This window comes from Scatophagus argus, chromosome 2 (assembly GCF_020382885.2).
Source record: "Scatophagus argus isolate fScaArg1 chromosome 2, fScaArg1.pri, whole genome shotgun sequence".
NCBI classification, from domain to species: Eukaryota; Metazoa; Chordata; class Actinopteri; family Scatophagidae; genus Scatophagus; species Scatophagus argus.
This window is the reverse complement of record NC_058494.1, coordinates 10,000,001-10,015,997: the sequence shown is the minus strand read 5'-3', so window position 1 is coordinate 10,015,997 and position 15,997 is coordinate 10,000,001. Positions and strand designations below refer to the sequence as shown.

The 15,997-nt window shown below is 41.5% G+C and overlaps 1 protein-coding gene across 4 annotated transcripts in view; it reads right to left on the bottom strand.

The window, feature by feature from the left end:
* Window positions 1-15,997, bottom strand: part of add3a (adducin 3 (gamma) a) — a 92,557-nt gene that overhangs the window by 66,032 nt on the left and 10,528 nt on the right. For all 4 annotated transcript variants that reach the window (XM_046408008.1, XM_046407997.1, XM_046408036.1 and 1 more), the window contains exon 2: window positions 9,423-9,460. The gene's annotated coding sequence lies outside the window, so the exon portion shown is untranslated. The remainder of the gene's footprint in view (window positions 1-9,422; window positions 9,461-15,997) is intronic.

Here is a 15,997-nt window from a genome sequence, read left to right as displayed (position 1 = left end):
GGGTAAGAGCTTTGCTGACTGGCAGAGAAACAAGACAGACAATAATTATAGGAAGCAAAAATACATGCTACTGTCCAGAAACAAGTGAGGCAGCTGAGCCTAAATCAATTCAGAATCAATTATTCAAGCTAATTGGGGTTGAGGCGCGTGTGTGTGTGTGTGTCGGGTGGGGGTGGGGGTAATAGGAGACGTAGACGTCTGAGCTACTGTATACCCAGCTGTCAATCTCTAAGTGGCAGGGATTCCCTCCTTACTCTGCTTGTCTGTGTGGCGGGTGCGGTTTTCTGTTTGTCAAACTATGTCTACGATGAGAGGATCAATCCCTCGTCAGGGCTGAAAGGAGTGAACCTCCAGTACTGGAAACTATTTAGTTGTGGTGGGACGAAGCTGCGCTAGAATAAAGAGCACCATCAGTGTAGTGGGAAATAACTTGTAGGTGACAGCTAATCGTTCACATTTGCAGGGAAATCTCCAAAAGGCTTCATCCTGCATTCTGTTACGATCCCTAAACAGCGCATTGAACACAAGAACCAGAACCACATCCATTCTCACAATCTCGCTCAAGCTCTCTGAGACTGTGCATACCTGTCCCAGAATAAACCTCACCCTCTGGCCTCCCGCAGCAGAGCCAGAGCTGGATGCCTGGTCTAACATTAGCACATATTTGAGTGAAATGTGCAGGGGCCCGGTAGTCTCTGTGGGTTAAAAAGGGATGCACGTCTAAATTATTTACGAGCGGGAATGCTAGTTGCAATTTTCTACAAAACCTCCTTTAAGGAAAGAAAGGAGGAAGATGGAGCAGTGCACTCTGTACCAGGCAGTATGTGTACTGTATGTTAATAAGCACTCATACAGGTAATTATGTAGCTCAAGCAGAGCAGGATGAGCCCTAAAGTCAGTCTGAAGCTGTAAATCCCTGTTGGTTGGTAATTCTGTCAGTGTGTATATGTGCATACCATAGTAAGATTAAGTGCTTGTCTGTCAGTATCTTTCCATTAAATGATCCTGACATATAACTGCTCACCTCAACACTGAAGACATAACAACAGTGCGAGTACTGTTTGACTCAACTCGACTAGCATTTGGAACCAGGTACTTTTCTCTACTTCGTTCAGATAGTGCCCTCTCAGCATAGGAGGGGCTCTACTCCAGTTCTGCAGGCTACTGGGTGGAGCGAATAAATAAAATTGCAGTTGCTACTGACAGTAGGTGAGCAATTTTAAAATGCTGGGTTCACACAGGATATCCCATATCACACTCGTGACAATGGGCCTGCAGTGTTTTCATGTTGCATGTTGGTATCATCACAGCTTGCTTGAAGCCATGACAGAGTTTCTAAAAAAGTACCAGCGAGCAGAGTCGAGCCGTACTGTGCAGTGGAAAAAACAATATTTTCCTGAGCCACCGTACATGATTCTCCTTCTTTCCACTGTTACATGCGACTAATATGAAGCTTCTCCAAATATAAAACAACAAAGTACAAAGCCAGGAGTGGTAGAGAACTGCAGCATCAACAGGAATAAAACAATAATACAAAAGTTGTCTTTACTTGTCTGAATATATTCTTCCAGAAGAGAACTAAATGTGATCAAGTGGTAAAAAATAAACAAAAAAACATAATGACCGCTCAGATTCCAGCTCTGTGCAGGCAGAGTGAATAAACCTCTGAAAACACGAGAGGACAGCGAAGCAACGCAGCTGCTGACGCAAGCTCAAATCCCCTGAAAAACCCAGAGGAAGAGCTGGGGTTCACCTGCAGCCGCTGGCAGCGGCCTGCTGGCCTGCATCCAGCATCAGTGAAGATGATGGACCGTGTCACAGTGGCAGACTGTCCTTTTTGTGAAGAAATATCAGACATCGGCTGCAAACTGTACATGTGATTCAGAAGGTAACAAAGTCCCCATATAGCAAGCATCACCCAGCTAAGGCACCAACAAGCAACTTGTTTCCATTATTGATTATTCTGCTGATTATATTCACACTTAATCACTTTGCCTATAATGTGTAAAAAAAAAAAAAGTTGTGAAAAATGCTCTGAGTCCAAAGTCACATCTTCAGATTTCTCCAACCAGCAGATCATTACATTTAATTTTTGCTTGAAAATTAATCATTAATTACCAAAATGGTGGGCCATTAATTTTTTGTTGCAATCAACTAATTGTCGCAGCAACTATAAGACCTGTCACTCTGAAAAAATAGTAAAAAAAATGGTATGTATCTATCTATCACCAGCTTATGATGTTCACAAAACATGACTTTTAATAAGTGATTCATGTGTATATGTCATCATTTATAATAACTAAACCTGACAAAATGGCCCTGAGCACTCGACTTTGTTAATCATCCAAATTTATTTTTCGGTTTTTATTTGCACTTGAGTCCTGAGGCGACCTCCCGACACAGCGTGGGGTGTTGAAACTCTTGGCCTATTCGCACTGAGGAGGGGGTTCCCCATGTTGACAGTGACAGCATGTGACAGAGGTAAACATAGTGTTTCACCTAATGAGTCCATGCCTGCTACAAGATCAGGAGGTGCTCATTATGGAAAAAATGCACACTGTGACAGGAACTTCACCGTGTGATAGTTAGAACATGTTTGCAGGGTACATTGGATTAGAACTGAATAATCCACTCCTTAAAATAGCGATGTGGCCATGTCATTTAAAACCGACCTTACATTAGCTGAACAACATGTTTGTAGCTTCATAATAATGATGTCAGGTTCACAAAAAAGCATTTGTGTCAACAATAAGAACATTTAACTTCATTCAGTATATCTCACACGTATCTGATAGTGTGTGTGTGTGTGTGGGGGGGGGGCTGTGAGAGCCCCTCGCCGACAGGAGGGCCGGGATTTAACGTCTGCATGGCTCCAGTGGAGACAGCAAGGGAAAGATCCAGACAAACACAGTTTACTGCCAAGCATCGTTACAACACCCACTCCACTCCACAGCACATTTCCACTGCTGCTGCCAGATTCAGTATGATGATATTAGATAAAAACACAAGAAAATCTCTCCTGCAAAGCAAATGAAATCAATTTGAGATGAGCTGTTGGAAAGAAAAGAGTTTCGACATGAGTGTTTTTATGCTTTGTGACAGAATGATTGAGGAGTGTAAATATTTTGAATCACTGTGGGGCACCATTGTGAATAATGATGTGTAATGATGGCTGTCAGTACCCTCTAACTTTTTGAGGGTTTCATGTTTTTGGATGTGCAGCTAGTAAAGCAGAATGATGTTTTCATGGTGTACTTGTATAACATCTATAATGAGGCCTGTCATGAAATTCTGTCATGAGAGAGGTCCTAAGGCAGTGCTTGACCCATTAGAAGCTAACGTGTTACCAAAAACCTGTGTAGGGTAAAGTAAGGAAGGCAAGGCCCAGTAAGGTGGCAACTCACAACAAAAACCCACTTATTGTAAGGTGATTTCTTCCTTTAAGACTGAGCTGACCACTGTCAGGTCATGTCATGACCTCAGCAGCAGAGTGCTGAGCTGAAACACTCCTGTCTCCTCGTCCTCCCTTTACTGCTAGTCCATTTTCTCCTCTAGTGTCATGAGGAGGCTCTAATGAATCAGCCTATTGAGCCGGGCAGAGCTGTGCTCGGGCTTTGACACTGCCAAAGTGTGTGTGTGTGTGTGTGTGTATGTGTCTGCAAGAGAGAGAGAGAGAGAGAGAGAGACTGAAAGAGAAAGTGTGTGTGTGTGTGTGTCTGCAAGAGAGAGAGACTGAAAGAGAATGTGTGTGTGTGTGTGTGTGTGTTGCGGTCCGACTTTCCCAGCATCCCAGAACACAAAGCTGTCGTTTGTGGCCTCTCAGCACTACAAAAAGCCCCACAGGCCACCAGAGCTGAAAATGTAAGTTGACTCTGTATGGTTGTCTGTGCATGTAATATATATTATAGAATAATACTATCTGTTAATAATATTTTGTATGTCTATTCTGTTGTTCTGTGATTTACAACATATTTTCATGTGTATGCAATGAGCCGCAACGTTTTAATTTTTTTTTTCCTTTTTTTTAACAAGTGTGTCAAGATGTGACCACATACACTCAGTCCGCATTTCACTGGGATGCGCCTCATGATTGCAAGACACATCACGTGGCCATGAGCGCAAACTCATCCACCAAGCAAAACCACGGAACAGACACAGAGAGCCATAAAAGCCAAAGATATACGACCGCTGCAACAAGACCAGAACTCTGTCGTAGATCTTATCACAACAACAAACAGAGGACAACAAATCAAATCAATTACAGCACAGGCGCAATCTGGCATAAACACTAACACACACAAGTCGAACTACTCCTTTGGCTGCTGTCAGGGCTGACGAGACACCGAGGAGACAGATGTTATTTATCAAGGAAACACCCATTCTGATAATTCTAACAGTATCACAGGATCACCACAAATCTGTGTGTGCGTGTTCCTCCAGGTCATTACAGTGTGAACTTGACCTTTTCCAGATTCATCTCTGCCTTGACATCTTTCTTACAGTGCCTGAGCCAAACTTCAGTTGGTTAAAATGGTTACACGTTTGTTTTACTCATTTAAATGTGATCACTAGTGCAACACCTCAGAATCAATAAATTTGACTGATTGGACAAGATTGAAAAGAATGAACTTGTAATAAACTCAACCCCGTCTCATGCTGGAGGGCTGGGTTGAACATCATTCTATGATTATCCATGTCATATGTGCCCAGCCTTTTGTGATTTAAAACAAAGACTCTCCCAGAACTGCACACAGTTTATTGTTTCCACCCTCTATAAAAAGCCATCACTTTGACTGGATGCCCACAATCTTTTTATGTTTCCGGAGCAGGCCTGTACCCACCAACAGCTGCCCGTCTCTGGAGTAAAAATGTGCATACTGTAATTCAAAACCTCCTTTGTCCTGCAGATTCCCCCAGTAGTCTCTAAACTAAAGCCAGCTTAGCAGATGTGCTGATTTGTCTTTTTGAGAAAGTGAGTGAGTGGCAAAGACGTGTCTGACTCAGGATGTGTCAGGGAAAGAGAAAAACAGATACGTACAGTATGTGTACATATCATACAGAATGTGATATAGAATACATATATGATATAGTGATATAGAATATAGAATACATATAGAATGTGTACATCCATCCATCTTTTATGGGTTTACTGGAGTTCTGATTGAGTCTCTACCTTTTAAATGCACCAGGAAGCATCATTTTTGCACTTTAAATTATAACTTAAAACCACATGGTCTAAAAGAACTCATGATTTAAGGCACATCTACGTGGTGTGAGAATAATCGGAAAATTGAGTCATCAGCTGGGAACATTTAAATGAACACCCCCTCGAGTCGGAACAACTAGGAAAGTTGGCAAAAACTTTGGTATAGTACTTGCCAACTTTGACATTGTAGAAACATGGCAGATGTTTGGTTGGTGATAAACTTTTCATTAATTTTTATTAAATTATGTTTGCTCATATGTAACTTGTACTATGTTGCATGATGTTGTTATATAGACAATTACAACAACTGTCTATATGGGGTGACCTAAATTTGTTAGAAAAGTTGTCTATTTGCATTATGTATGCTTTATTATGTATGTTACACTATATTACATAACAACTGTCAAATCAACAAACAACAGAACTATAATTTCATCAAGAACAATATATCTGTAAAGAGATATGCCTGAAAAGCTTGACCTGGTTTGCAATTATAGCAAGAAAAAGTCTATGTGTCAGTCAGTGTGTGGAAAGATATTGTCTTCATACAAACTGTTGGCACATTTATAGCCACAATGGCTTTATTTCGATAAAGGGTGCTTCACATTAACATGAGCCTGTTTTCTAATGTTCTTTCATATGCCACACTTACTGTATTTTCTTGCAGCCAGCGTTGCTTTTAAACTGGCAGGGCCAATAACAAAAGGCAATTTATTATGAACTCATGAGCAGGCAGATCCCAACAAGCCACTGAACTCATATTCCTTCTGTAAAAAACTCACCATGAAAGATATTACAATCAGGTGCATGACATCAACAGGGCGAGGCAGCCCAGACCAGACTGCATGCTGGGGCCTTTATCAAAGTCAGAGGAAGAGGAGACTTTAAAAGAGGGCAAAGGGAGATGCTGATGTCTCTTTACTGCCCTGCTGAGTAGAGGACAGATCGTCTTACTGAAGGAAATGCACAAGAGGAAAGAGAGAGAGAGACGGAGGCAGGAGGATAACAGATAACAGCCACAGACAGCAAAACGAAGATGATCTGGGAGAGACAAGTCAAAAGAAAAGACAAAAGAAAAAAGTGGAACATTTTGACGTTTTCAGCGTCCCGACTCAGTGAACAGATTAGCACTCGTGGTTTTATACCTCTTCTCCTTTCCTTTGTATTTTTTGCCTGGTCCTCAAATAGTCTTTTCAGCCTGACTACTTTATGTGATGCCAAGTGTTCTGCTCTTTCACTTTAACCCCTCTTACAGTCATTAGTAACATAAGATTGGTTTACAGGAATGGTTAGCTAGAGTGAAAGTGAAAGAAAGGACTTGTGAGGTTTATGAGACATGTCATTTAAAGCTGCTATCATTAATATCTTTAACAATGGATGAAATGACCATGTGTAATGTGAAAGGACTTACTCAAAGCAACAAAAAATAATAGTGTTACCCTGCACTACACACCAGTTAGCGAGTAGCTGCTGCACATAGAGGAGCATTTAGCTGCTAAAGAGCCAGATATTTGCCTCAGGAGATGGTAGAGACCAAACCCAGAGCTAAAAGACAGTGAATATTAGACTTACTGTGCATTCATCAGGTGAACACAAACTCGACACCTAATTAATGCTAATGCTACCTTGTTTAAATAAGCAGTTTGTTGAGACATCCACCATGACAACTTTATTCATGTCACTGTTTCTTTTAGGGCTTGTTGTGTTGCCCCAACACGGCCCAAAGTCAGTTATCACAGCTTTAAAGAATGAGAAAGAAAGAAGGATTGACTTGACCCTTGTCTCACTGCCAGTTTCTCGATGATATTATCAGCATGTGAAAAGGCCAACATGCCTAATTTGGTTGAACAGTGCGTATTACCTTTGAACTGTCCTATCAGTGCAGGATAAACTAAATCACAGAAAGCGCTATGAAACTCATTAAGGGATTACATCAACAGCTGTTAATCCACTCTCTATTGTGGTGTAATTTATAAATGGAGCATTATGAGCTTAGCCAGATGGCTTATCTGTCGTTTGCACACTAAATGGCAAACATGTCCAAATCACAAAGCTGACAGCTCCAGTAGGAAATTTTTGTAGCAGAGTCCCTGCGAATAATTACACTCAATCAACTTGTGGGAGAGAAATGTGACATGATTTAAAAACAAGATGAGACTCAGTTATAACAGCTTCACAATGCACTGAGCCAACATGAAATATGTGACCAATACCAACGACAACAGACATACAATAAAAAAACAATAGCATATTCTCAGTCAAGCTTTGTGCAATACCACTCAACATACCAATCTAAATATAAAACAACGTATCATCGGCCAGCACAAGCCACAACAGTATTCAGAGATACACACTAGCAATGTCAAGTACAACTAAAGCTTTCAGCAGCCAAGCATGATGAGGTCCCATGCAGGGACAAAGTACCCAGATATGAAGGAAAAAAAGGCCCCTATAGCTCAGACTGCAACCATCCTCTGAGAGGCATTTGACACATCACGAGACATCACGTCAGCAAGAAGAGTGGCATTGTTTGTTTTTCTCCTGTAACCTTGCAAGCCCTGGACCTGGGAGATGTGTTGGGACTGAGAGGATGAGAGAGATGCTCTAAAAGTGTCTGACAGTATGAGGGATAGTGAGAAGATAAGACTGAACTGAGACAGTGAGGGTGAGAGACAAGACAGACAAAGAGACAGAGAAGAAGAGAGTGGAAGAGGAGTGTCCTATATTAACTGTGGAATATCTAATGACCCAAATTACAGGTCCAGATCAAAATGCATCAAACACAGATCCTTCTGCTTGTTCGCTGAGGATGACTGACTGCAGACTGCGGCTCACTGAAGTCACTGAAACAGGAAGGTCAGAACAGCGTGGGCTCCAAACAAGTTACAACAAATTAGGCTCCACACTAAAACATTAACCAGTCTGGAGATTTCATGCACATGGCAACCCATGAGTTTTCAACAACTTTCTGAGGTTGTTTTGCTTGACAGGAAGTGAACATACTCACACTACAGAGACACACAAAGAGAGACAACAAAAGACAGGACAGACAAGACAAGTCAAGACAGTCAAGCACAAAGGGGCATTAGTAACGAAAAGAAGGACGGAATAAGAAGGTGAATGAGATGTTAAATACAAAGCAGCTGACTGAGGGACTGAGTAAGCCAGCAGGTATTGCTGCAAACAATGCAAAGGCAATAAGTCAGAGTGTGAGACACTCTAAAGAGGGGAAGCCAAGATTTTAAAAAGTGGAAATGAAGAAAGGCATCTGTGGCATGTGCAGCCATGTGCTACAAAAGCTATTTAATTCTGAAATCCTGAAAGGCTGACAGTGAAATAAACAAGACAGGTGTTCTACTAGACAGCCTGTGGTGTTGACAAAAAGCAAGTTTAAATGAGTTAAGTTATAAGGTGCTGGAATCAAAGATAATGACAACTAAAGGTGTTATGTAAGCATTCAAAAACTTCACTGCAGCCTCCAATAGTGCCAGTGTTCTTAAAAAGCCCAACCCTTGCAGTACTTTGTGATAACCACAGCTATCGGGAAGTGCTGTAGTGTAGCAGCACTTGACATGCTTTCCACTCAGTAGGGAATTCATCCATGTTGATCTGGTTAAATAAAGTGTTGCACATTCTTATTCTTGCTCTTCGAAATAAATGGGGAACGCTAAGTTTTGAAAATCACAGAAAAATGTTTGAATGACCCCATGCAGGTCAGGCAAAAATAATACATGATTTGACAAGATTCAGCAAGCACACCAAGAAACTAAAGTGATTAATGACGTTAATATAATGTTAAAGTTGCCATGCAATAGACAAGTTGCTGGTTAGTAGAAAAAGTAAGATTCACATACAGTAAATGTTAGACAGAGAAAGATCTTCTCAGGGCATGACTTCCAACACAATAAAACATCTGACCAGAAGACCAGTTTTTAAGCTTAGCGCTGCCCAAAGCCGAGCTCACTCTTTCTTTCCATCCACCTTCTGTGTCCTTGAGAAAACCAAAGAGGAGGGCGGAGGCGTTTGGGCTACACACCAAAACTTCAGTCAACACTACATTTCAGACTTTTTTTTTTTTTTTAAACTTTTATTTCCCATCAAGTGTGTGTGTGTGTTACGGTGTAAAATAATACTCTGTGTGTGTTGATGCATTCAGCAGGTGTTTGAAAAGTTTGAGCAGAAGCTGAAAAGAAATGGTGCATGTTGAAATTCTTACCTCTCAGAGGACTGCTTGAGATAACAACGTCTCGCCAACTAGGACAAAAACAGACACAAACACGTTATTACCTTCTGCATCCAAGTCTTCTGCCACAGCTACAGCGAGTCACTGCAACTCTGAGAAATATTATGTTTTTTACTCATTGAGTGTATTTTGAAGTCTGTAATGCCAGGATGCAAAAACACAAATTAGCTAGGAATGAGTGAAATAAAAACCTGAAATTAAAGGATGACAGCTCCCACAATAAAGTCTTTTTCTTAGCCTGAAGCCTGAAACTTTTTTTTCATTATCCTTAAAACCCCTGTAATTCAGCAAATTTGACACACTCTAAGCAAACACCTCTGATATCCCTTTTCCCATCAAGCATTATGTTACTTACGCATCCCCTGTCTTAAGTGTCTTTTTATCCATGCAGGTCAGTTTACACACCAGCCACAGTATTTTGAGTTACAGCAGGCCTTCTAACCAACTGACTTCTTTATGAAGTGTTACATGCCCTTCTCACTTGGATGAATCATTTCCAGGAGGAAAGACTCTGCAGAGACAAACAAACATGTCATCCAGGTGTTCATTATATAGCTGGCTCAATTGCTGCACATACATGTGTTTGTCCTGGTGACTTCTCACATGAGTGTTCAGGCCTCAGTATGTCTGTATGTGTGTGTGTGTGTGTTGTCAGTCACAGCAGTCAGCAGTTTCCGCTATGGAGAGTGGACTGCGCCCCTGTACTGTACTGGTGGCTGCACAGAGCGTCAGGCGGCCTGAGGGACTCTGTCTGCCCTCGATAGTCATCTATGTCATCTGCACAAACACCAACTGTGTCAACACCAGGGAGCACGGCCCACCGTAGGAGAACACGAGAACTATTGATAGCATGTGAGATGTGTTATTGCAGAGGGCTGCTCTGCCTGCATACCATTATAGTGATAACTGGCCGCTGGGAATTTTGTGATTGTCTCATAAAAATCACAAATCCAAAATTATCCCAAATCTATGTATAAAAGAATTATAGTATTAAGAGAACAAACTGCTCAGCCATGATTTATAATGTGATACATGACTGTAATGTGCTGAGTTGTCTTGAAAACAACTTCCTGGTTGAGGAGGTACAGAAAGCCCAGGATTTGTGCCCACTAGTCATATTCACACTGAAGGACCGCACTCAGCTGGACCTGGTGATAAACCTGGCTGAGCTTTCAAATTGTGCGAAGATCAGCTAGCGGTCGTCTGCACTGATAAATTCATCCTCTGACTGCTATATTGTGTAGTACACACGTTTCAAAAAGACCACCATTGTCCCTGTCCTCCACAGCCCTCTGTCTGAACGGCTACTGCCCGAAACCATCAGAAAGACATGGCAGCAGAGAGAAAACTGCTCAGCACATCATGGAGGACCTCTACACCCAGCGGTGCAGGATGAAGGCCAACAGGAACATCAAAGACACAAAACACTCCAGCCACAAACTGCTCTGCCTGCTGCCACCTGGCAGGCAGTACCGCAGTCCTCAGTCCTGCACCACCAGACTCAGAGACAACGTCGACCCATAAGACTACTGCACACACTGCAGTATATTTACTACAGTCCACAAGCTGTTCAACTATTACACTTTAAGTATTTATGCACATTATCTACATTCTGTTTTATCTGCCTAGTAAGCACATACATTTACTATGTGACTGCACAACCAATTCACACTACTTTCATTTTATCACTATTGTACACTGTTTATCAAATACTACAATTTATTGTCTGTTTTACATTATCTGAATGACTGCTTCACTGTAACTGTGCATGTGACAAATAAAGAATTAGTTTGTAGAACAGCTTAATCTTGCAGTTTGTGCAGCCATAATTATGTAACTGCGAGCACAATGACCGGATGGAGGTGTTTGCCTCTGGGAGTTGTGAGAGAGGTTGCAGGTTGAACACCTGAAATGTGAAAAACCCCGGATGGCACCTCAGTTGTAGAAACGCAGTTCAGGCTGGCTGAATGAACAGGAACTGCTGAATACCTGCTAAATATGGTGGGGATGTTTTTCATGTTGTGGAGGTGGAAAAATGAATTTTCCTTCAGTTCAAAGGTGAGGAATAACAATTAGAAGTGTGAGAAGCACGAAGCTTGTTGACAGCACATGTAGAGTCATATAAACAGCATGAAGAAGTGAGCAGATCACCCATTATATTGGTGAATGCCTGAAAGACAAAGACGGGGTGGATTTCAGTGTCCACAGACCTTCAGTGGACTACAGATTCTACTCAGCCAGGATTCTGTCAGCTTGCTGATCTATGCACCCACAGTCTATTCAAACCTACACCAACACTCTGCCAAGATCAAGTTGAAATGGTTGATAATCAAAGCTGGCATCTCAATTTCAAATGTGCCTCGATTACAGGAGGTACAGCAGGTTGTCCACTAATCGCCTGGTTGATGGTTTGAACCCTGGCTCATCCTGTCCACATGTGTCCTTGAGGAAGACACTGAGCTCCAAATGATCCCAAGGTTTAGGCCGGTGTCTTGCCTTGTGCCAGTGAATGGGTGGACAAATGGCAAAGAAAAGATTCTTTGAAGGAGAAACACTACTGGTATTTCCATCAGAAGAAGTGATGTCTTTAATCTAGGTGCTTAGAAGTTGGTCTAAATCTACATTAAGTCAGTTTAATTACACTTTTGTCTGTAGGACAGTTTGACAGAAAATGGGAAATACCAAAGCTTCAACAAACAAAGTTGAACATAAACTGGGCCTTTACGGTGATTAGGTGTTGTCAGACAAATAGTGAGAAACGATGCCTCATATTTCGATTCCATCTTTGTCTACCCTGTGAGGGTAAGGTGGAGCAGAGTTCCACCTTCAGGACCACAGCATGCTGAGACAGCACCCCATAATGGCTGCATCGTTTTACCCTCTCTTGCAAGTGTGCGTCATGCTCTCACCATGAAATTATCAGAAACCGCAGCAAAGGCATAGTGATTACCTGTAAGCCAGGCGTAATGACTGAGTTCACACTGTGAGCAGCATTAATAACCTGTACCAGGGCAATTGGAACAACTACAGTGAATTCCTCCTGGAGTCATTAACTAAGCCGGGCACTGCACTACACATATTCATTATTTTTTCTCTGGGTGAGATGCAGGGAGACATGGAAAACCGGCACAGTTACATAACAGCCTTTTCTGCTGACCGCTGTGGTGTCCTCAGTGATTTGCTGGATGTGACTGTCCAGCCACACAGCATGGCCCCGTTCAGCCTCATTATATAAAGTTCAGACAAATTCATAGTGTTGTTTGGTACCATTTATTGCTTTAGACATATTGGGGGAGTTGGGGTCACTTTTCATAGATAGAACTTGCCTTCAGGCCTTCAACAAGTGGCCTGAGGTGTGATTTAAGCTCTCCAAAAGACAGCACTTTATTTAAAAAAGCCCAGGGATGAGATAAATTCAACTTTGGCGTCTGTCTTGTCAGTTTTGCTACAGTTATACAACTATCCAAATATCTCATTAAACTGATTCTGTCAGACAGGTTTAGAGAGTTGTCTGTTCAGTCCTGTCACTTTCTGATGCTGTACTGTTTGGAGACTCAGCTAATTCAGAGGAATGAGGGAGATGACAGGTGATCCCTTCACTTCTGCTAAGCAGATTTGTGTAACTTGTGACTTGTAATGAGGATAAGTGAGTGAGATGTGAAGACAGTCAGAGAAAATCAAAGATAGGCAGACTGAGTTTAACATCAGAGCAGAGGTCAAACTCTGAACCGCAGGGCAAAACTATTTAGTTGAGCATAAAGCAAAAGCGGGTACATGTTAGAATTTGTTCATCTTCACATCAGTCACTGAACAGATGGAAGATAAGACAGAGCATCAGGACTGTGTTCATTCAGCAGGAAACATCAGCAAATGACATATTGTTAAGTGTTCTTCATGTGTGAAAATCAACTCATTTAAGTAATCCCATGACAAAATCCTGCCATGTAAAGTTAATAATGCAACAGCTGCACACAGGTGACAGCAAGCCTCTTGTAAAACTCTTCCCAAATAGCTACAGCTTCAATGCAATTGCAGTGCGTTCAAGCAAGACGAACCTGAAGTGGAACTTGTCAGCAAGTAGGACACAAAGTAAACAGAATTAAACTTGAGCATTTAACTTTCTTAGCATTCACTCCTAATTATCTCAGATCTGGATTTAGCCGTGCTTCCTGGCTGAGGAGCAGAGATTGCACCTGGTGGCAGCAGTTTTCAGATGGTCTGATACGTCTGTGGTGCGGTCCACTCTAAAAGCCCCCTAATCTGACTGCTGTTGACTCTGCCTTATTGGGACATGTGTGTGTGTGTGTGTGTGTGTTTTAACTACGCAATTACGGTCTACAAACTTCAGGCCACATCAGGCAACTTGCTACACTTCCAACAAATAAGTAGTCTTATTGCTCAAAATGACTAGACAGGGGAAATAATGAAATAATGAAAAATAAGATAAAAAAGGTCAATTCAAAAATTCTAATTATGGTAAACATTAAACAGGTAGTACATAACATAAACTATACGCAAAATGACAACTTATCCCAATAGAAAAAAGTCTTAAAATTGAGCTAAAATCAAAAAGAAGAAATTAAAATAGTAACCTGACTATAAGGCTGGAGTTGCTTTTGTAGCCTGTTATCCATCAGTTTCTACTCTTCTGCACTACTGTATGGAAGGCCCAGGTGTGAGATCTCATTTCACTGGAGAGAACGTCAGTACAAAGACAGACAGGCCACTAATAATTAGAGAGAGTAAACCCAGCTGCTCAGGTCCGGAGCAACACACACACACACACACACACCAGTGTGCATGTGAAAACATGCAGATGCCAACAGTTCAGGTGTAAATATCAGTTTTGAGCTCTTACTACATCTTTGTGACACAACACTGAGGCAAATCATATAAAAAAAAAAAACAGCAGTGTTCACTTCTTCCTGTGCACCACCTCATTTCACAAGAGGAACCCCACCCATAAACAAACACAAAGCCACTTAAAGCACTGGAGCCCCTTTCCAGATATTTTTCCACTGTCTAACAGCTTGGTATACTCATACAAAGCCTCGAAAAGTTTGCGGCTAGAAACTGTGATATTAACCCAAACAAACCAAAAGGAAAGCTTGAGTGTAAATATTGCAAAAGTAGAATTATTTTATAACATAGCTTGTTTGTTGAGTGTATTCATTTGGAGGTGATCAAACCAGATTTTCCTTTTTTGGTGGCAGGAATAGCCTTACTGGTAAGGTAGGATTGCAGAGTCTTAATAGGAGACACACACACACACACACATGCATCAGTACACACTCACCATCATAGAACCCAGCCCAGCAGGAACCTATCCCAGATCAACCACACGATAATCCAATTTGGATGATTACCCAAGAAACAACTTGTTTAAAACATCACACATGCTGCAGAGGAACACTGGAGTCAAGCAGAATTGTGGGAAAAATGACGAGGGGGATAAAACAGACCCTGACCAAACAGCTGCGTATAGTGAGCCTCAGCATCGGTTAAATACATAATAAAGAAACAGTAAATACAAATTTAAACTCATTATGCTTTACATCATTTATCTTTTCCATTTGTTCACATGTATAATAAGAGACAAGCATTCAGCAGCCATGGGTACAATATTAAATGCTGTCTACTGTCCTGAGATAGCACAGTCTCCTGCTCCTCCTCGTCCTCTCAGGCTGATCTGTGCTCAGTCCTGTGTACAGATCAGCAAGAGAGCCTCGCTGAAGGGTGAGTTCAGACACAGCACATGACACCCTGGACACAGTCCCATAAAACAATCTGTTTTGTTTTCATTTGTTTTATTAACAATATCAACTTACAAATGCGATACGCTATCAATCCGAATGGACAAACACTCCTCTCCAAGGAGGTCAGGGCTGATGTTCAGCCATGCAGCAGCAGCAGCAGCAGCTCTGGAGCTGATACAGATTCAGTGTCTTTGAGCAAGGCACCAAATCTGTATCAGCTCCTCGAAGATGTGACACCATGTGTTCTTCTAAAGAAAATAAAAAAGCTTGTTCCCAGTTACATTATTTAACAGATGGTTTGTTTTTGCTGCTATCTAGCCAAACTGCTACCATAGCTAAAGAAACTGCTTCAGAACACATTTTAATCGGCTATGTGGTTTTTAGACAATCCAAGCCACCAAATAAGTCCAATGTTAGTTTTAGTAAATCTCCTTTTTTTCTTTAAACATAGACTATTGATGTCCAACCCACAAACTGGCACATTTATGCAGATTTTTGTGCCAGTGACCTTGAACTGACCTCTCAGAGGTAACCTTCTGCCACTCCCAGTTATATTTACTCCCATGTTAATGTTTAATTATGGCACAAGTCACCCCCTCAGCCAGCCATATCCCTACACAAACTTGCATGTCAGTTAAGTTAAATCTTATTTTCCTAACACTGACATCATCTCTAAAAAGAATTTCCCTTCGGGGATAAATAAAGGAATTCTCATTCTGATTCTGAAAAGTTCACCCAAACACAAACCATATTTAAACCTAACAATCACCACCACAATTGTAACTCTAGCGC